This window comes from Schistosoma haematobium, chromosome 1 (genome assembly GCF_000699445.3).
Source record: "Schistosoma haematobium chromosome 1, whole genome shotgun sequence".
Lineage (NCBI taxonomy): Eukaryota > Metazoa > Platyhelminthes > Trematoda > Strigeidida > Schistosomatidae > Schistosoma > Schistosoma haematobium.
Genome location: NC_067196.1, coordinates 56278209 through 56300706, shown reverse-complemented (window position 1 = coordinate 56300706; position 22498 = coordinate 56278209). Strand labels below are relative to the sequence as shown.

At 32.6% G+C, this 22498-nt stretch overlaps 1 protein-coding gene across 1 annotated transcript in view; it reads left to right on the top strand.

Moving 5' to 3' along the window:
• Positions 1–22498, top strand: part of MS3_00001669 (uncharacterized protein) — a 153542-nt gene that overhangs the window by 114566 nt on the left and 16478 nt on the right. Inside the window, exons 8-12 of the mRNA XM_051209139.1 lie at positions 3184–3369; positions 6718–6936; positions 14968–15036; positions 19781–19912; positions 21366–21482. The gene's annotated coding sequence lies outside the window, so the exon portion shown is untranslated. The remainder of the gene's footprint in view (positions 1–3183; positions 3370–6717; positions 6937–14967; positions 15037–19780; positions 19913–21365; positions 21483–22498) is intronic.

Sequence of the window (22498 nt, the reverse complement as noted above, 5' to 3'; positions counted from 1 at the left end):
TCCATCAGTATGATAGACTTTGAAGAAATCCACTGGTTCTTTGAAACTCTGTGGTTTAAGTCGCTAATAGCTGTCACTGCTGCTTCCACAGCTGCTTGTATTTCATTCCAAGCAACTTCTGGGTCAACCTCGTCTTCAGAACTACCTAATCGTGACCTCAGTTGTTCCTGGAACCTACTTTTGGTTTCCTCGCTACTCAGTTCGGTTCTAATGGGTCTTTTTACTGTGGCTTTTTTGCGTCCAGTGAGGCGCAAGCAGATGCGTGCCCGTATTAGGGCGTGGTCAGAGTCCAAGCAGGTACTCCAGAATGAGCGACAATCTTCTACCGGCAGCATCGCTGTCATGCTGGTTGTCTGAAGGAAACACCTTACTGCTGTCACACCTCTGTACAGTCAGCAGTACGACTTCGCCTTCGGACCTTGGGTTTGTTGCTTTTAGTCTTACCGCTCTTCAACCGACCTGTCTGACATGGTAGGACCTTGAGGAACGGTTGTTCCAGCCAGTATAGCTCGGTTGCTTCATCACGACAGGCAAGCCCGACCACCACGTCAAGGTAGCAACAACGGTCGGGCCTGATTTCTTCGATCGTTGGTGGAGTAACATCTATGGGAAGTTCTTTATGTGCTGCTTCGATGTCAGGTGAATTCATTGGAACTGGTCTATTCAAGCGTTCCTCGAGGTGTTCTATTCATCCGGTCCTCTGTTCTTGAATCTCAGTGACCGGCTTGCCTTCTTTGTCCTTGGACGGTCTCTCTGGTTTATAATATTTTCCTGTCAGTTTCTTCATTGTGCCGTATTGTTGTCTGATATTTCTTTCTGTTACAGCTTAGGAAGGCTGTATTGGACCTTTTTACTACTGTTTCTCCGGTCGTCAAGTGTTTCTTTACCTTCAGTTTCCTCTTGGACACAACCAGGTGATGATCTGAAGCTATTTCAGTTCCTCTCCTGGTTCTCACGTCTTCTATTGACCTTGTGAATTTTTTACTGATGCAAATATGATCTATCTGGTTCTCTGTGGAGTGGTCCGGTGAGACCCGTGTAGCTTTGTGTATGCGTTTGTGCCGCCTATAACCAATTTGTTGAATGCACATAAATTTGCGAATTTCTCACCATTTTCGTTCCTTTCTCCTAGTCCATATTGTCTCATGATATCTTCATAACCGTTGTTGTCCATTCCAAATTTTGCGTTTAGGTTTCCCATCAGTATGGTGAAATCCTTTCTTGGACACTTCTGTATGATTGATTGCAGCGTCGAGTAGAACTGATTTTTGTTGTCGTCATTGCCATCATTGATGGGTGCATAAGATTCATCGTGATATCCTCCTTCTTCGTTTTGAATGATGCCTTGATGATTATGCATCCATGAGATTTCCATCCTACAAGTGCATTTCGTGCCTCTCCAGACATCATCAGAGCAACTCTCCGCCTGTGTGGAGTATTTTCTTATTTGTGACCGGAGTACAGCAGTATCTTTCTCGTATCTAACCTTTGCTGTCCATCTTGGGTTCAATGAGTTTCACATATTCCGAGGATCACCGAGTTGTGTCTCCTGATTTCCGTAGCTATTTGACTGGTCTTCCCGGTCTCCCATATTCTCCAAACGTCCCATGTACCTATATTAAATGTTGTTCTGGTTGTTAGAAGGGACATTGGCCTCGTGACTCCCGAAGAATCTCGGCTTTCATCATGGCATCGTAATTCTTCAAATCGGAGGGCAGAGTTTAAATGGTTGAATTTATTTAATCTTGTGGTTGTTTTTTAGCAAGGATATTTTCTATAGAATAGGGTTGCCCACTTCATGTCCAAACCTCATCCTTTACTCGGGCTTGGGACCGGCAGTAACTCTAAGAGAGCTACAGGCTGAGTTTGTAGCAATAATTAACGGAAGTTAATTTTGACATACAGTTTCTCATTCAAATTGCAAGTTCTAAGCGGAGAAATATGTTTCTCTTCTTTTCGTACCAACCACTACCGGGCAATCTAAGAGACAGGTGTTGGTAATGTGTTAAGTTGTCGGTCAATAAAGCGATGACTTGGAGATGAAGGGATTTGGCTTTCAATAACTAGGTTTCATGTTCACACTCCGCTCCATCTCATTTTGTTTGGGCAGCCGTGTACAATCCCTAACCTCACTTAAAACGCAGCTCAAAAATAAAGAACAAAAAATGTACCTAGTCAATGAGTTGCCGTTATTTCCAACTAAGTTGTTGGTTGAAATCGACTTCGACTAGTTCAGTCTGATTACATAACTTTTATTTACCGTTATCATCAAATAACTTGGTTTGCATTGTAACGAACTGACCTACATCTAATTAGTAAGTTTCATTCTTTTTGTCTTCTAACTATCACCATTATCTTTTACTTTTTACGGAAAAATTAGACAAATTACGACTCTGACATATATATATATACATAATAACATACCACTTTCTTACACTTGTGTACTAAGCAAAATACTTTATTTAAAAGTAATAAGTGAAATTCAGTTGTTGTTCTCTAGTCAAGGAGTGATCAAACTTAAGCATAACTAAAATTCAGTTGACATATAACCAAAACTGTCCACTCATCTTGATACAGTTGAATGTACCGTCTACTTTTGGTTTAACTTAATACGACTTAACTAATAACATTTTCTATTTCTAACTAATTTTTCCATGCTTTAAGTTTTGACTTGTTGGTATTATTATTTCACTCCCTTCGGTTTTTATCTTGTCAATTTTCTATTTGTGTGCTGATGTAGGCTATGCTAAACAAGACTGGGACACTTTTGTACCAAGTTCCATGTTCTTTACGACTAAGATAATATCACACAATAAAATACACGATCCATTTAAACTTCTTGTATTGTGAAAATATTGTCGTTGTTGCTTTATTTAAAATTATGTTCGGTTTTAACTTTATATGCCTTTGGGCATTTAGTGAATATAAATAAGATTTAGTCATGAAGAGAAGCCTCGACTGTTGCTAATTTTAAAGGAACTAAATTAAGTTACGTCATACATTTAGTTTATACTCCCCATGTCTTTTACATATCTTACAGCAAACGTTTTATATCTAAAACTGGATACAAGTTTAGGTCAACGAAAATAAGTCTTCATGATTTTATCATAATAGTTTGCAAACGAATTATCCTGGCCGCAACTACTCATAAAGTTTATTTCAATTTTCCCTATTTTATTTCAGACTAACTTAGAACCTAACCCCAGTTTGTCTCCCCAAACACCTCCAACCAATGCAGCTAGCTTACCTCCCACATCCAGGATGGTTCGACCTCGTTCTAGTATTGGTCCCAGTGATCATACCAGTAAAGAAAGACCTGTTAGTTCAGGACCTGATATGTTTGGCCTCTTCAAAAGGGGCTCAGTCAAGGTAAACGTTTTACCTTTTTCTTCTAAATTAACTGGTTCACTTCAATATAATTTAAATAGTTATTTGTATGATTTGAATATCTACCTCATTCTAGTTCATGTTAATGGGTAATTTTATAAATGTAATTAAATACAATATATCGTCAGATTGATATATATATATATATATATATATATATATATATATATATATATATATATATGGAGTAAACCTTCAGTTTTAGTAAGAATTTGATATAAATGTGAATTTCCTTTGTTGATTAGTGCCACATTTCAAAACGACGATAATTATTATGACAGTGAGTTTTATACAACCTTTTTATACAATATTTTCATCGTATCAACAATAAAAACTAATTTATTGGTCGTTTGATTCTTGAAATCGATTGCTTGGCCATTCACTGACCTTTACTTTTTGCTTTTAAGGTATTGATATCCTACTAATTTGTGTCTGAGTTTAATGTCTACCACGTCTCCATATTTGATGTTGATAGATGTTCTGATTTTATGGCACGTGCCATTGCTAAATTTTTCCTCTAACAATTCGTCCCACCCACTTCACTTCACTTAAGCCTGTTTCCCATCTTGGGGCACATGCTGCCAATCGCAGGTCTCTAAGAAACATTTATACAAAATGGACTACCTATGCGACCGTTGTATAAATCAGTGTAATTATCTTGGTTACATTGCTTGTTAGTTACTTGGCTACTTACTTACGCCTGTTATTCCTGGTGGAGCGCAGGCCACCAACCAGAATCCGCCAACCACTTAGTCATTCAATCGTCTACAACGTAGGACCAGGCACATATGCAACGGTTTAAATTGTCATACCTCATTAACACAAACAGTGTATACACCTACGCCATTGTGATCGATTCTGAACCATAGCACCCAGTCTCCACAACCACTAGTTACGATAGTCGCGGAGATTCCAACCAAGTAGTCTGCATCTACCAACATGTCTTAGACCAGACGTTAGTGACTTCAAGGACTGATGCCATGTTTTGGTTTGACCCCAACGTTCTTCCGTCCGTCTCCAACGCTAGTCAGTATTGCGCTTCGTGGTAGCCGGTGGTTGGGCATGCATATTAAGTGGCAGTCTCTACCTGTATTGTTTTTTTTCTTATTTATTTACACATATAAAAATTGATACAAGGAGACACCAGATGTACATGCACCACACTGTCATTCGATTTATTTGAGGGCTGGTGTAATGCCCGAGCGTCTAAACTGAAGCAGGTGGTTTTCTTTTGAGGTCACTCGCTAAGCCTTTGATATAGAGGTCTAATCTACATGGCGATGGAGAAACTTTAGGAGATGAAGTTCCATAGTTGCCGCTAACCAACAAAAGGTTTATACGCCTTTTGTTTCCTTAGGATCCTGGAGCCCATATGTACCAATGGTTTGGAATCAGGGTTTTCCAACTCCCCTAGTTAGACTCTCCGTGTTCACCAACTCAGTTAAAGCTCCAGACATTCGCTTTTCGTCCTCTGAATTTCGTAAACAGCATCGCTACCACGAGAAGGCGATGAGCAGGACTTCCCTGACAGTTGTTGTATACGTATGGTATTTCGAGGAGCTCTGACTCCCCACTCTTGACCGTTCCAGGGCACTTGGGGGCCTTTATCTATATTTGTTACTATGTGTGGGATAAAATATAGTCCAAGTCATCCGTTTGCGTTCAAAATTTCCACCATAGTCGGGATTTTCCAGTGATATGGTCTTCGTAATGTAGTCAACCATGAAAAGAAAAGTAGTGAGTAAGCAGCCTTTCTTGCAGTGGTTTCCACTCAGAAAACATCTGTGGCCTGTTTCTGAGCAGGACTTCGCATTGTAGCCCACTATATAATTTCCTATATAGTGCTGATGATCCTCCCAGGTACTTTGTAGTGTCTAAGAAGATTCCACAAGGTTTTCTTTGGTACTGTTAGATGCTTCCCTATGATCAAGTTAGTTGATGTATATTAGTAAGTTCCATTCTATTGATTGCTCAACAATGATCCTTGGTGTCACCATTTGATTAGCGCTTGATTTATCCTTACTAAATGCAGCTTGTTGATCTCGAAGCTAGATGTCTAGATTACATTCGGTTAAATAACATTCTGTTGAGATCTTATCTGATACTGATAGTAGTGTGATACCTGTATTTCTCATACTAATTTCGATCTCCATTCGGTATTTCGATGAGATGTCTCTCTTTCCAGTCTGTTGACACCTATTCTTCCTCCCAACTTTTCAAATTGTCTAAAGCCTCATTGGCTTCACTTTTAACTTGGTCACCACCAGATGGTGATCTGTAGCTACATCATTCCCTCTCTTTGTTCTTACATCTTCAATGGACCTTCTGAAGTTTTTCTTCATACAGATGTGGTTAATCTGGTTTTCTGTGGTGTGATCTAGCGAAACCCATGTATCTTTGTTTGCGTCTGTGAGAATTAATGCTACCACCTATAACTATGTTGTTAAAAACACATGGATCTGTCAATTTCTCACCAACTCCATGCCTTTCTCTCAGTTCATATTGCCCCATGGTGTTGTCCATCCTGACCTTAGTGTTTTTATTTCTTTTATCTAGATGGTCAGGTCTCTTTTTGGTGCAATTTCTAGGACGGACTGCAGCTTCTCATAAAACTGTTTCCTAGCACCTCTTCTATTTTTATCAAAAGCGTAGCAGTGTATGACATTCATTACAATCCATTCCTTCTTTGTTTTGAAGAATGTTTTGATGATCTCGAATCCGTAGTTTTCGCATCCCATAAGCGCTTATCATTCATCTTTGTAGGGCATCAATGGAACTCCTTGTGTATGTGGGGAATTTTTTCTTCGTGACCAGAATATAATAAAACCTTTTCCTAAGCTATTCTTTTTTTGTCCAGCTTGTCTCCAATGAGTTCGGCTTATTCTGAGCGGAGCCAGGTTTTATATTCTCATTTCTGCTGCTATTTGAATGATCCTTCCGATCGTTGTCTAGACATTCCGTGTGCTTACGTTTATTGTTCTGATTGTTAGAAGGACCGTCGGCCTTGTGGCTTCCGAAGAAACCCGGCCTTCATAATGAGGTGCCGTTACTCCTCTATATGAAAGACCCTTCTACTCTTAGGAGAAAGTTTATTCAGCCCAACTCTGCTCTCTTTTCCGGGCCTGGGACCAGCAGTAACTCTATAAGGGCTCCAGGCAGAGTTAAATCTTAGCAACCGTATGTAATTGATTCAGTTTAGTTGTCTGTTACTGGAAATCAATCCTCACCAAAATAACCGGATGAATTCAATCAAGATCTTGCAACATAGATTACTATGACTCTTAAGAAAACATAAATTGATCTCCTATTGTTTTTTTCACCATTTTTTAGGACGTAAATCATCCAGAATGTCTGAGGGAGGAAGATAGTTCTATGGATGGATCATCTCGTGATACTACATCTGCGAATAATAAGAATAACAGTAATGGGAGTGGTAGTACTAGCAGTTGTAGTTCTAAGTCGTTATCTCGAATGTCTTTCCCTGGTCATTATAAATCTAATGGTACATCAAATAAGAAAACTACCGGTAATCTCAAGGATCAGTCAACGGTACGTCCTATAAACGTACGATTTTTGCGTTTTTTCCTTAACGCTATTGATTGATTGATGTGTCGATTTTATTGTCCATCATCGTGAATTGTCAACTTACAACCTCTGACATGTTTCATTCATTTTTAACGTAGGAGATTTCGAAAAGGTTCATTTGTTATTTAATATCGTAAGAAATTGTCCCAACAATGTTTTTAAGTACCATCAGCCATAGTTTCTGAATGACACTAGAAACTCTATAAATTGTTTTTCTCAAACGTATGATTCATTAATTATTGTGAAAGCACTTTCGTTTGATAGATAAATAAACCTGATATATGAATATGTGTAATGGGATGGTGTACTCTGCATCTTCTCTCTCTTCACCTCTCTCTTTCCTAAACAGACTAATCTACTATTTAAGACGATAGCTTTGTACTGTTGTGCATGCTATTGTAATTGCGATTGTTATAACAACGGAATTTAACGAATCATCAAGCATGTAAAAGACAACTGAAGGAAGTTGTGAAAATAATGTATTTAATGCATGGTTTTCATATTTTACGAAGGCACTTTGTAATTTTACATTGAATAATAAATTGGTTCTCGTTCACTACAATACTATTACTTTAGCGTTTATCATCGTTGAACAAGACAATCAAGGACGTTTTTTGTACGTTTAGTGCAGATGATAGTGACTGATTCGAAGAATGCGAAACTAATAAAATATACGAACAGACATGGATTCTTACAGTGAATCTATCATTTCAAGTCGTCGGCACACGGAAATGTGATGAAATCAAAATTAGAAGCCTAGTCCGTAGCTTGGATAAAGACAGAGACATGAAAAGTAATCAAATGTTTAAGGTTTCAAAGAAGGTTTTAAAGAATAGAAACATGATGACGAGTGAATACATTCATTCCATATTAATTGATTTTGATGTTTGTCACCTGGGATTCACATCATCCAGGAAGTCAATTCAGGAGATTAGTTCGACTGTTCAAAAAACACTATTTTTAGCTTTTGTGTTGTAGTTTCTTTTTTTTTTAATGTAAGAAACGAAAATAATAATTGTTTGTAGTGATGACTTAATAAATAACGAACTCGACTTTCAACTATTGAGTTTCAGGTTCGGACTTTATTCCACCCACTTTATTTCAGCAGGCAAATATGGTATATACTAGCCCACACATAAACATGCACTTGGCTACTGAGTTGGATTGTCATTGATATTGTTTTTAACAGTATTTTTTAAAAATGTTACAACATCTACTGTTATCCATTCTCTTTTCAATAACTATTTACAAATTCTTAAGAAAAATACCTAAAGGCAAATATTTTAATGAATATGTTAACTACAGTTATACCATTTTCATTATTACTGGTTGTGTCGAGTGTCAGTCATTTAACAAATAGTCTGAAAATTTCAATCTCACCTACTGTATGTTGAAAAATTTGACATTTATGTAGTTTATTCAGGCGTCATACAATATCTGTCCTTGTGCATCCACTATATAAAAATGTAAAGTAACTGCCAATTGGCTGTTTTAAATTATGAACTCGTGCTTTTTTTGTCTTGTGACATTTACATTCTTCAATCTATTGACTACATATTTTATTATAAAATTTAAGATCTTTTATAAATGATTAAATTAAATGTTCCAATGGCCAAATGAATGTAAAGTAAACAACTAATTTACTGTCCGTTTTGATAAATGCTTGGAAACTGTATAATAGGTTATAAATATATGCATTTAAGTTAGTTCTATCTGATTGAAATGTCAGAATTGTGTGAGTATTATCTATCAATCTTCAGTTTTACTATACCTAGGTGAAAATTGTGTATTTAGTCTGATATTCCTTGGGAAACCAATCATGGACTCATTTTAATAAATCTTAGCTTACATCATTATATATTTTCTATGGTATTTTTGAATTAATGAATGATGGATTATGTTCAATTCATGTAAGTCTTCATCATCCACCAGTTGAATAAGTGGTTTGGTTATTTTTGTCAACGAAATTACCAAGTTTAGTGATTATATTATCTGCCTGGCTGAAGTGAAGTCACATGAAGCGGTTTAAATCAATCACTTACTGGTCTAAGGGAACAAGTGCTTAACCTACTAAGCTTTAAATGTGTATAGGATTATCTAGTGCAATATTTAGTTCGTAGCTTCTTGGAGTCGATGCGATTACCATGAACAATGTTTGGAGAAGTTGGATAACGGTCTTCTGAATTTGTGTAGTGATACAAATGCACACACTTTTCATCTCTATAGTTAAATCTTGAGTTTCAAAACTATTTTATACTTTGTATTCTATGAATTCGTTCTTTTCAAATCGTATTTTCTATGACTATTTTCTTTTACTATCATTAATACTACTATGTTGGATATTTTTTGATAATTTCATCTACTTATGTTGATGTGGTATGGGGACGTGGACTGATTGCCTATTTGTGCCCAGGTTGTGTTACTGATAACTGAATGACTAACTATCAATTTTCCCATTCAACTTTATTAGATCACTTCTAATATGATTTACTATTCCAACGAAATGATTACCATTACTAGTATTATCATTGTACCATCCTGTTGAATAAATTTGTTGTTTTATAAAAATACCTTTGTGAACTGACATAGTAGAAAGTTATATTAGCAAATATTCATTGACTATAAAGAAATGGAACTTATTTTAAATCATTAGATAAACGAATTGGGCAATTAAATTACGATGTAGTCACCAAGATTATTGTTAACTTTGTCATAAATAAAATTTTCTTTATTAGCATAAATCACTTTCAATTTGGAGTATTATTATTATTATTATTATTATTATTATTGTTATTATTATTATTATTATTATTACTAAAGATGTCTTATTTTGTATCGCTAATTGTGCTACTTATTACTTCTATTTCTAATTAATATTCTGGTTTTTTTCTTAAGTATCTATTTAATAAGTTTCAGTTTCATTTTAACCTAATGAAACAGCCAATATGACGCCAAAAGAATCCTTGTTTGTTTCACTACATATTCTACATATTACCTACGTGTATTCTGTTCACATTTATTATTTATTATATGGGTTTTTTTCATAAAAATGTAATCAAAATACTAATCATACTTTTCTGTTTTCTTTACCAGTTCTTCCTATCTTTTCCTTTATTTCTGTCCCTTTTTGAAACAAATCAACATGTAATTCAAAGTACATTTCCTTGTAATATTTCATCATCATCGTCGTCATTCAGTTCATGTTTATCAAGTAGCATCTTGTTTTATTGCATTGACTTTTATCAAAAATGCAATAATGCTTCTGTATTTATTTTAATTTAAATAGGATATTTGCATATTAGTATAATTCGTTTCTTTTCATTGCAGAAACAAATAGAATCTAATGATCCAATAAGAGTTGAGGATAAATATTCATCATCCTCTATTGCCAAAGACATAGCTGAAACAGGTCATAAGATTGATCTTAACACGGCTTTTGTGGTGTTATACAAAAGTGTAAAAGGGCGTATAGTAAGGCTTACTGAAGCCTTAGCCATACGAAAATTCAAACCCCGTTTGTGTATTCAAAATCAGTTTGTTGTCACCTGATATTATTAGCTTATTATCCAGAGTGATGAGGTTTCAAATTGTTTTCACATTATTTTCTTTGTTATCCTTGTCTCCTCTTACCCTCCATTTCTAGTCTAGTTGACCTTTTATTTTTATATGCAAATGTCCTTAACAAGTTTGTATGTGATCAGATTGTTCGAAGTGTATTACGCTAATATATCACATAGTTCTGATAACCTTTATCTTCTTATTACACTATCGAAATTTGTCAAAGTGACTAGTTGCTTCAAGTTTCTTTTTATTCATCAATATCACTAGTTTTCTAATAAAAACTCGTTTTTATGATTTTTTCTAAAGAGTTTGTATGTCAAGCTTATATAGCTTATTCTAGCTTCTGGACAGACCAACTTATTCACTCTTCTTGAGTTCCATTTTGACCTTGTTAATTATTCTCTTCACCTTGCCTTGCTTTGCCTCACTTAGCCTTTGCCTTGCCTCGATTCGATTTGACTATAAATATAAATACGAGGATTGACGATATGTATATTTCGATAGCAATCATCCTACGATCAAATTAGAGTCAGATATCGGGACACAAAATGTTCCTGAAATTTTGTTGGATAACTTATCTTAAGAAAACTATTATTGTTGTAATGTGCATAATTGAATAGTGTATACACTACTGTATTGTGACCATAGATAATTTAGTCTAAGAAAGCCTTGGTTAGATGAGTTTTCGGCATTCGTACAAGAAGATACTTGAACTTAATCTAGACAAAACACTTTATTATTTGAATGAATCCGACTGATGATTATGTATTATAACACTTCTGAACTGTACACCATTTACTGTATGATTCAACTATGATGTTTCTCTTTCACTAATAAATAAAATTAGTGAAGTTTCTTCCCAGTAAAACTTTTCTCCGATGCTTAATATTTTCCGTTATAATTAATACCGTTACTACTTCTATTGCTCTGGAATTTGCCCTGAAAATTTCGTTTAGGTATACTAATGGGTTATGGAAATTCAAATCTGTGTACACATATGCCAGGTTCTACGTTGCGTATGACTAGCTGTCATAGTAGTAAGAATTATACCCTTTACTTAATCATTTGTACGAAAACTAGTGATGCACATACATATCTTTCTTTGGACACAGTGGAAATCAATATTAGACAGTCAAAAGTTAACTGAACTTAACATGATGATTTTGTTTTATAACTGCATAAATAATAGATGAATTGAACTGATCTAGAAACAGTAAGGATAAATAGTCTTAAAAAAATAACAAAATCCTCGGTTAGATAAATCACACCTGTTGTTTCGCGTAAGTCACCAACATACAAGAGAATAATTTATATTTAATGTTTGTTCGTTTGTTTAAATGTTCATGAAAATGTCTATTTTTCTGTGAGATATTAAAAAATACATTCCGTCCATAATCAGTGTCTTTTACTTATCTGAAATTATCAGCACTGTTTTCACTATTCAATAAATGTGCTACATATAGCACTTTAGATCAATTTTTCCTTTCATTTGATTGGTGAGTGCTGCATATTTGAGTGTATTTTTAACTAATTGGTTTCATTCAGTTTCTGGAGCTATCTGCAATTGTGTTATGAATACGTCAGTGTAGCGCACCCCTAAATGCAGGATTAGAAACAGAAATGTAGTGAAATTTATCACTTAAAATTAAATGTTTGATGTAAATCACACTATTATGCAGGATTGACGTACTAAGTAGATGGAAAAGTGACCGAAAGTGATGCATCCAAACTCGCTTATTGAACATTTAAAACGTTGCAGACAATTTCACTACTTCGTTTTTATTAAAACTCTATTATGTTCGCAGGATTTTTGTGTAATAATTTAATATTGATAATCGCTTTTTTAACCAAATCGTCTTTGAAAATTGCTTCTTGCTTACTTTTGTATACCAATAGATGGACAGAGAATATTTGTTATATCATTTGTACAGCTTAATTTTCCTAAGCTGTAAAGATGCTGGATTTCATTTGCCATAAATATTGAGTATATTAATTTGTCTTAAGTTATCACTTAAGCAGTCAAATCATAGCTAGTAAAAATTAAGGTTTACCATGTTGTTATAATTGCTAGTAATCATTTAGAAGCTTTAAATTTTACCATTTTGAATCTTTCAACAAAACATACTTTCAGCATTATTAAGACCCATTTTACTGTTTAAATGTTACTATCATGGGGATTTCGACTAGTTTTCATCATTAAGTTACGCTCAATTGTAAATATACGACCTTTCGTAGTCAAATGTAATTGTCTCTGTTATCTTTATTCACAAATTTTTGTATTATTATTGTTATTACTATTGGTTAAACATCCTTATTAGTCTCCTCAATACATGATTTATTTACTTCTCATTCATCCCACCTTATTATGTCTTATTAATTTTTTATACAATATAGTCTTTCATTAAACATTTGATCAAATTGTAATTACACTATTATTTCTCTCACCCTATCTGACCCATATTTATTCTGATCATGGATCTTGAAATTCTCATTTAATATATAAGCTAATTCAAGTTAACATCCCATTGAGTCATATCAACATTAACAATTTTATTCTACTTTTTTGATAGTCCTAAATTAATATGCTTTAACTTTAAACGACTCACTTTGCCCTTAACCTGGCCATTTTTCGGATTATTAATTTGGATATGTAATTGTAAGACCTGAAGAGAACTTTTCGAAAAGGATATTGTTCGTTCAAATATTAGTCTTTTAATATGATGGGGATCTTTAGACAATCATAACAAATACTTTGTATGCTGATATATCGGGAAGAGGGCTAAGAAAATTATTAACATTCCTCTGGTATTCCATTGCAATTTAATTAATAAGAAAAAAGACTAGTTTTTCAAAGAAATACTTTGTGTTATACAAATATCCTAATACATTTCCCTACCAAAAGATATTAAATTGTCAAATATATATTGTTTGATTTAATGCTGGTTAGTATTAGTAATTATTAGTTTGAGAATTAAATTAGACAAATGATCAGGCATATGTTCACATACTTGGTTTCGAGCTTGCGACTTTTTAAATGAAAATCATACACCCTAACCACCATATCATAACTCTGAAATTAAATAAAATTGTCTGTTTACATATTGCGCTAAACTTGATCTTTTTATTCAATAAATTAGAAACCTTTGATATTCAAATCCTCTGTGAATCCTTTATTTCCGTAAATAAAACTTTTTATATCACACAAACACACATGTAAGTTTAAAACTCAATTTGATATTTTAGAGTTACTTGACTATTATCATTGTCTCTCTCCAAACCTTCAACTATTCTGTTTGCAATTAACACATTTCATCCAGAAGTAGGTTTACTATCTGTATTTGTGCTTGTGTGCAAGGTTGAATGGTTGTGCACTTGCTTACTTCATAGGTGTATAAATTTATTTCTAATCGATAAACTACATATAGCAAGCTCTATGAGATGCTTTTGACCTACATGAGTTTTGCATTTTTTTCATATATATATATACCCTGAATACCAATACAACCTTGAATGTTTACAAAAAAAGAAAAAAATAGTACAACAAACTATTGTGCATATTTTAATTTATATTGTCAATATGAGAAGATAAAACCTCAGGTATTGATTGATCAGTTGAAATTAGTTAAGTCTGGTGAGTTTTGAAAACTACCAATACTGATGACAATATGGATTAGTTTCGATTCTTGAACACCTTAACTATGACAAAAATAAGCGTAGCAAACAAGTTTTAGTTAAAGGTAAATGAATACTTCTCTTTGATACATTGGTCAGTTTGGAAATTTGTGGTTTCTATTTGAAGTGACATTTTGTGCTTAACTAGAAACCCTAACACTAACGTGATTATTATTTGTGTAGTATAGACTTTAGCACCAGTGACAATGTTTCCGCCACTATGGCATTCAGTGAATTATGTAACTAATTAAAGCAAACAAAGAATAACATGATAAAACTTAGCATTAGAAGTGTAAATTATGGCACTAACATAGCTGGAGAGTCAAATGAACAAATTGTAGGACAGTAAATGTTTGTATCATAGTAACATTCGTATAATTTCTTAGATAAACTTTTATGGATAAATCAGAACATTTTGATGTTTTCTCATTAAATTTTCCAATCGTTTTTTATTGATTATCTTATTCACTGATGCGCCATTAACCGGGGATTCTCTCTCTACAATGTGTTTCGTATCGAATTTAATGATAAAATACTGTGTCAGTGATCTCATTTGAATTTTCATAGGGAATCGGAAGATTTATTTGGTCAAAAAACTGACAAACACAAAGATTTTGTCTGTAAAATAATCTCAGTAGCCATCTTTCAAGGCTAAACAATATACAGTACAGTTTGTAATGAGCTTAGATAGTTTCTATTCAATGTGAACAAGTGTGTATTTTATTCTTTATTATTTTATTTTATTATTTTTTGTGATTTTAGTTTTCTAGTAGTACACCACCTCTTGGTCGTGTTATGGGTAGGAATTTCGACGATGAAGGTGAAAGTGATGTGAGTTTCGCTGTCCATACTTTAAACTATAATCTAATTTGCAACTGAATGTGTTGTAACATCTTTCAACTCCTTATACTTTCCTTTCAGTATATGCTATGGGTTATATCGTATTCATGGTTTTTCTATCTATTAATAATCGTATTGAAATTATTTGTATTACAACAATGGTTAATTATCTCAAGTGAAGGTAAATTATTGATAGTTTAGTGGCTACAGTTCCGGTGTTTCTTTTAATCACTTGGCGGCAGATTCAAAACCCATTTCATCTATCTGCTTAATCAGTTCGACCGCCCAAGTATTAGTTGCTCTTACACCAAAGCGGATTATAGAAATCTTTTACCTCATACATAAGTTAGATTTACGTTATGGATCAATTAAACAATTAGTGCAAACCAATTGTTGATTTCCTGAGATTACAATAATTAATCGGTAAATACAATCACAAATGCAACTCTTATAAAAAGTACTCTAATTTTACATCGTTCACATTGTTTGAAATAAAATAATTAGCTATTGTGAAATCATCTTGCCATTTGCTGCGGTTACATGAAGAATATTGAGCCGTAGAATAATTGGTGATATTCAGCTTTCACTGAAACATAAACGATCAAGAATAGTGATAACAACAATAATTTTACTATGCAAACCGTTCTTGTGCAATGGAATACAACATCGTTACGGAAGAATATATATAACTGTATAACAATTATAAGCATCAGTAGTAAACGTTGTTAAATATCTCTATACTTTACAGTTGCAAGTTTAAGAAGAAAAATGTCTGCTTCTAATTCCTTCACTTCACACAACAGTCGCGACAACAAATCTAGGGTTGATCAACTAACGGTCTAGTGAACGAAAACACAAGTGGGGACAACCAAGTGTATTCGAGTACATAATTGCAGAATCTCGTAGTAAGATCTGAGAGCTATACAGTAAATACTTCATTTGCAAGATGTCAATCAATTATCTCAAACTTTATTGTTCTTTTATTTCCATACTAATCACCGTCTGTTCTCGTCCTCTTCTCTTCGATCTTATCAACCTTCTGCCACCATGCATCACACTTTCGACTGGTGATACATACTACTTATATCTATCGACATCAATAGCATACACCACAATGGCATTGAGTACGACAAAAGTGTTCAAGATTGTCAATATTACTAATAATAACAACAGTAGTGACATCTAGTTTAATATTTAAATCTGTTGTTTTTCCCATTTGTTTACTCTTAATTTAAGCCCGATATACATATATGTATTCTAGATTAGTTTGTTTTAGAGTTCAGCTCTAGTGGATTAATTTTTCTCATTACAATTTCATTTGTCTTATCATAATCATAATCTTTAATCACATATATTTATTTATTTGTTTTTTAATTAAATTTTAAAATCGCCATTCCATTGAAACTTTTCTACTGTACTCATTTCTTTACGTCACTCATCATTGTTTTCTTCTATATAATGAATAGGTTGTCAGTAATTTTTGTTTTTTTTTCGTACTATCTGAAGATAGATTGTATTTGTTTATAAATTAAATATTATTTTTAATATACCTTTGGTATTCAATTGTAAACTATTCACATATCAACACAGCGTTCAACGTTTTCTTAACGATTTTTTAAGGTATATATGTATATATTATCACTAAACTATGGTGACGTCGTTTATAGAAATACTTATCAATCAATCATTTGTCTTTCCACATCTCACCCTTTTAATATATATATATATGATTGAGTTAAGAGTTGAACAAATGTTTATATATGAATGACGTGAATTTGTTCTACCTTATTGATTAATAATACTCTTAGAGTGTTACTTGTGTATTGTGAAACATCTGTGCACTTGTTGGTCTCTGGATAATAATCAGTGTCATGTGATTTTGTTCAGTAACAATTAGTTGGTCATGGATGAAGCAACTTTTAATATAATGAGGAGGCACTGGAACAGTAAGTTGTATGTTCAAATCGTGACCCACTAACTTTGATGTGACAATAGGGTAGGATTTCTATATTACATACACGTAGAAAATTATGACCTAAAAGCAAGTATACAATCATGTATTCGATTAATATGACTTATCATAGCCTTTGAATCTTTCATTAATTTTAGCGGACATAGTTAGTAACATTTTGCTATTCATTGAAATTCATTTGGTCAGTACCATATATGAAGTATTTCACTCTTCTATACTATTTCTTTCCTATATAGTGTTTTCATAGATTCATCCATTCCCTATGTCTTTTTTTTCTTAGAAATAATAAATAAAGTAAATTGAACTCATTTATTGTGTGCTCCGATTTCGTTATTATTATTTTTATTATTACTATATTTATACATTACACTGTGTTCAACAGTTCTGTACCTACAGAAAAGAGAATGTAACCTGTTTCTGGTTTGTATAACTTAAATTTAGTGTAAGATCAACCTATTTCATAATACATATCACTAGTGTTTATCTCCAATATAAACGTGTATATATGCACAAAGTTACCTAATTAGTATCATCAACTTAATAACAATAAAATAACGTTGGAAAGATCATGAACTATTTAAAGATCCCATAAATGATAAACTAAATCAATCATATAATAAGGAAATGAAATAAATGTGTGTTGTTAGTGCTAATCGATTATCGCGTAATTACTATTACATACAGTTTAAAGGCTTATAAGTTTTCCTCAAAGATACTTTTCATTTGAAGATATCATCTAAATAAAATAGAATTCTACATCATTTATGTAGAACTTAACATTAACATTTATTTCGAATCTTGTATTTAAATTCACATCACTGAATAACACAACTACATTATAGGCATTTTCAGTTAATTATAATATCTTGTAGAGTTCATTATAAGTATTCTCAAATATACCTTTCATAATATAACTCCAATAAGCTTTTTGTATTCTTATTACTATTTAAATAATATCATACATTGCTTACTTAATATTTTTGTCAGTATGGTGATGCTCACTACTGAGGAGTCCTATACTAGAACGAAACGGTTGTCCAGTGTTTCCAGATTTTCAATGATGGTTTAACTTAGATTAACTCAATAATTCAAGTGTTGAATAATCGACTGTATAATATGGTTGTTAGCAAACATTTTCTTTTGTCAAAATATTTATCTCTATTTTGTTTTATTTATATTTTATAATCTTGTAATAAACGATTTACATTCTACAATTAACTTTTAAAATTGAACTCTATCGATATGAATATATTAACTAAAAATTTTTTCCAAACTAACTACTAAATGGTTTCTAATTAATATTGGAATAATTCATTAGTTCAATATTAATCTCATTTTAATTCAGTCTCTTTTTTTAATTTATCACCAATCAATATTTTCTGATCATCCTAATTAATTTGTTATAGTCGGATTTCTGACCAATATATATATATATATATATATATATATATATATATATGGAGAGAGAGAACTGTGTGTACATTGTCTTGCACAAAACATCATTTATTTAGCAAACGAATCTTAATATTGATTTAGTAAAGAGAAAAGAAAGGTTTTATTTATTTTTATTCCGTGAATTGGAATACGTTGAATTTCGAAATTAGATACTCTGATATGTATATATTTGCGTTACGGTTTTAAGATATTTACAAATTACAATCCATTCATGATATATTGCGTAAAGTATCAAAAATTTGTTTACATGATGTCTGTTTGCTTTTTTCTCTCTCTCTCTCTCTCTCTCTATATATATATATATATATATATATATATATATATATATATATATATATATATATATATATATATATGGGGGTGAGATGTACGTATGTGCGCATTGTCTGTACGCTAACTGTATTTTACATGTGATTGTTGTACTTTCGTCTCGTGCATTATTTATTCGAAATTCTGTTTTGATCTAATCGATATTCTGGTTCCAATTAGAATGAATTGAATTATAATAATAATAATAATCGATTATTATGGAATGCTTTTGATGTGCATCATAATTTTGACCAATATATGTACTTTGTATTTTGACTGTCAAAGCATATCACTTCGAATATTTGCAAGTCGTCCAGTGTATTTATCATATATTTATTTGGTTAATATTATGTAATACTCTGAAGTTGTTTTATTTTTGATCATAAAATCTTATCTGCTTCAACGTCTCCTAGAGATTGCCTATTTTGTTTCTTTCATTTGTCATACTCAGTAAATGGATTTTCTTTAACAAATTACTAATCAGAGCGAATTACACAGTGTGAGGAGTGTATATGGAATGAAATTCAAGGTTATTTTGTCTCTTAAATCTCTCAAATTATATTCTACTTTCAAATCGATTAAACACAAGGTTTTTTCTGAGGTATTTACTTACTGTTTAAATGTTTTTGCTCAGTGACTGTTCGAGTTATTAAATTCATATTCGTTAGACGTTATAAGAAATTTATGAAATTGACTGCTGAAAAGAAATGTCGGACATGTAGGAATACCACTATCATAATAGTTAAAGAATATTCAGAAAATTATTTAACCAGTGAATCTTGTTTGCATATAGATTACCTGGTTTTTGAATACAACTATCTTCAACTTAACTAAGTTCTTTGGTGATATCAATAAATGACAATTTTTATCCTTAGATCTTCAGGTTAAATTACTTTTTTTTCTGATAAATTATTGCAAACATCATTCTGTGAAACAGTAGCAGGTTACAGTTTCAACAATTCACTGTATATCTTCTGCATTATATTTTCTTATTTCCAGCTTAGCATTGCAAATGATCTTGCTCACTTATCATCAGAATTCGACAGTGCAACGTCAGTAATGAATAGTCCGGCTAAGTGTGCTATGTTTATCGATTACTTGTTTTCTCATAAACGAGATCCTACATGGACGGTAAGTACAGATGTTCATCTTTTTAGTCAACCTATAGTTAACTTATTTTGTATATTTAAACTCATTACTTAATTGATTTTCTTTTACTATAGGATAGTTTCTACCTTAAAATGTTTGTGCTAGCTTAATACAGTGACCTCGTTGAGCCAGACTGATCGCGGCACTTGTTCCACGTCAGGGAAGTCGGATATTAGTATGCTTATAGTTCAAGTAGTTTGGATTAATATTCGCTAGTTATCGACCCGATAATAAGAGCGTACATTTAATTATAAGTGGTTGTACTAGCAGTATGATTTACATTCCTAATCATGCAGTCTTACTACACTAAAGAGAACAGAAGATTTTTATAGAGAAATTCCTAAACTCAACCTTGTTTTATGGATCCCTGTTGCCGTTCATTAGATTATTTTAGAATGAAGGATTTCCACAGCAATCATCGTATGCAAAAACACTGTGATTAACTATAAGGAAAGTGGTTTCAGTGTATAAATACTCTCAGCGAAAACTCAAAAAGGTTATTTCGCTTTTGTTAACTTGCATCACTTGTGATGTTGGTGAATGTTTATTTCTGAAACATACGACTAATATACTGAGTAGGATTTCGCTCTGACTGTGGACTTTAAAAATAGAGGACGTCGGCAATTTACTAGTGTTTGATCATAAGTACCTTTCGGTGTTTTTCTGTTATTGAGTGAGCAATATCAGGGCTAGACGCAAACCGCTACACAAAGATGGGAAATCTGTTTATGTGGTTGTTAATATTCATTGACTGGGGTGGTAAAGATGTATTACACTTGCCCAACCACCATCTACTTCGAAACGCATTGTCGTCTGTCGTACGTATATTTTGGTAGGAAGCTAGGAACGATCAAACCATGATTACATATCTTGGCTTGATCGTTCCGTGAGGTCATTGAGTGTTGAACTGCTGATTACCTTATCAGGATCATTTGTGTAATAACCACGATCACTGTTTATGGATTTTGTGAGCAATTATAAACAATATAATTAACTCACTTAGTTGGTTTCATTCTTTATCCTTCTCTTGATGTTAAATTCCACCATTCTTTCGTACATACCTTCCCATTCTACTTTTTCATTTCATATTGTCAATGTTCAGTTTTTCTTATTATCTTTGCTACTATATTATTTCGTTTCCTTAACTATCTATTTTATCAGTATTATCTCTTCTTGCTGATGTGATATAGCGATGTGAGATAACTAACATTTTCCCAAGGCTATACCTTGATTATAACTGATCGATTTAAGGCTTAAGTTCTCTGTGGCAATTTTTTTCAAAATTTTCTAACCGAAATTATTTTCGACTGTGCATAGATTGATTCCATCTGAGCAATCAGTTATTTGTTTAGAGCTTTAGATTATTTGAAATGTATCGATGGATATTGTATAAAATCGCCATAAATGTAATTCAATATATATTCCATTCTTTTAGCTTTTCCACATTGTCAACCAATACTTTCAACGATCAATGGCTTCGTCAAAAGAATTATTTAAAGATGAAAAACGTGTTTGTCTGGAGATATTTACAACGTTTCTACATGAAAAGTCTGTAAGTCACAATGTTTTTTTACGTATGTAAATCATGAGATTATTATTATAACTATTATTGTTATTTGTAATTTGATCATATGTTGACGTTTTTTTTAATCAAATATGCTAGTCACTAGCGAATAGCTCAGTTTATTTCTGTCGTTGATATCACTGCCAACCTTCAGTTGTGCTTTGGAAAATTATTTCATTAGATATATCATCGGTCAGTACTTAATTTATTGATTCCATGTTAAATAACTTTTTTTACCCATCGTTTAGAAATTAACAATTCTGAAATAAAATTATCATATTTTAATAAATCTAGATTTCATTCGAAAGTTACGATGCTGATCACAACATTTTTTTGCAAAGACAAATTATACTGAACTATCATCTAAACATTAACGATGTAATAATAAAAATAGTTAACAGACAAAATACATGAATCTTACTCTATTTTGCAAAGCCGATCGCTATCAGACCTTTACCGACTTGACCGATGTATGCAGAAGGAAAGTGTGATTCCTTCGACATGGTTATTAGGTGTTTATCTAATAAGCCTAACTAATTTTAATTTAGGGTATAACACAACAAATAAATGTGCGTAACGAAAGCGACCCATTCAGCTGAATAGCCTTCTTTCTTCTCCAATCACAAGATTTTAATTTCCACTTTTTTCCAACCCTTTCTCCAACATTTTGATTTTTATTATTTTTTCGTCTTCTGATATTCATCCTTTACATAGTCATATTGATGTTCACACATTTGTTTATTTTATCATGTTGAGCGATTACCCAATCACTTATCAGTTTCCACTACCCTTATATGATCTATTTTATCTTTATTATGATTTCTGGTAACTATAACACCTGTCCCACCCTGTATTATTACTTTCAAACATATAAATGCAGATTGATCTTAACTATATCTATTCATACACTTTGTGTCCTATCCTTCTTGTTTTTATAATTTTAATTACATTCAAAAACCTATTTGAACTGTTTGTTGTACAGTTAAATAGTTGTAGGTGATGTA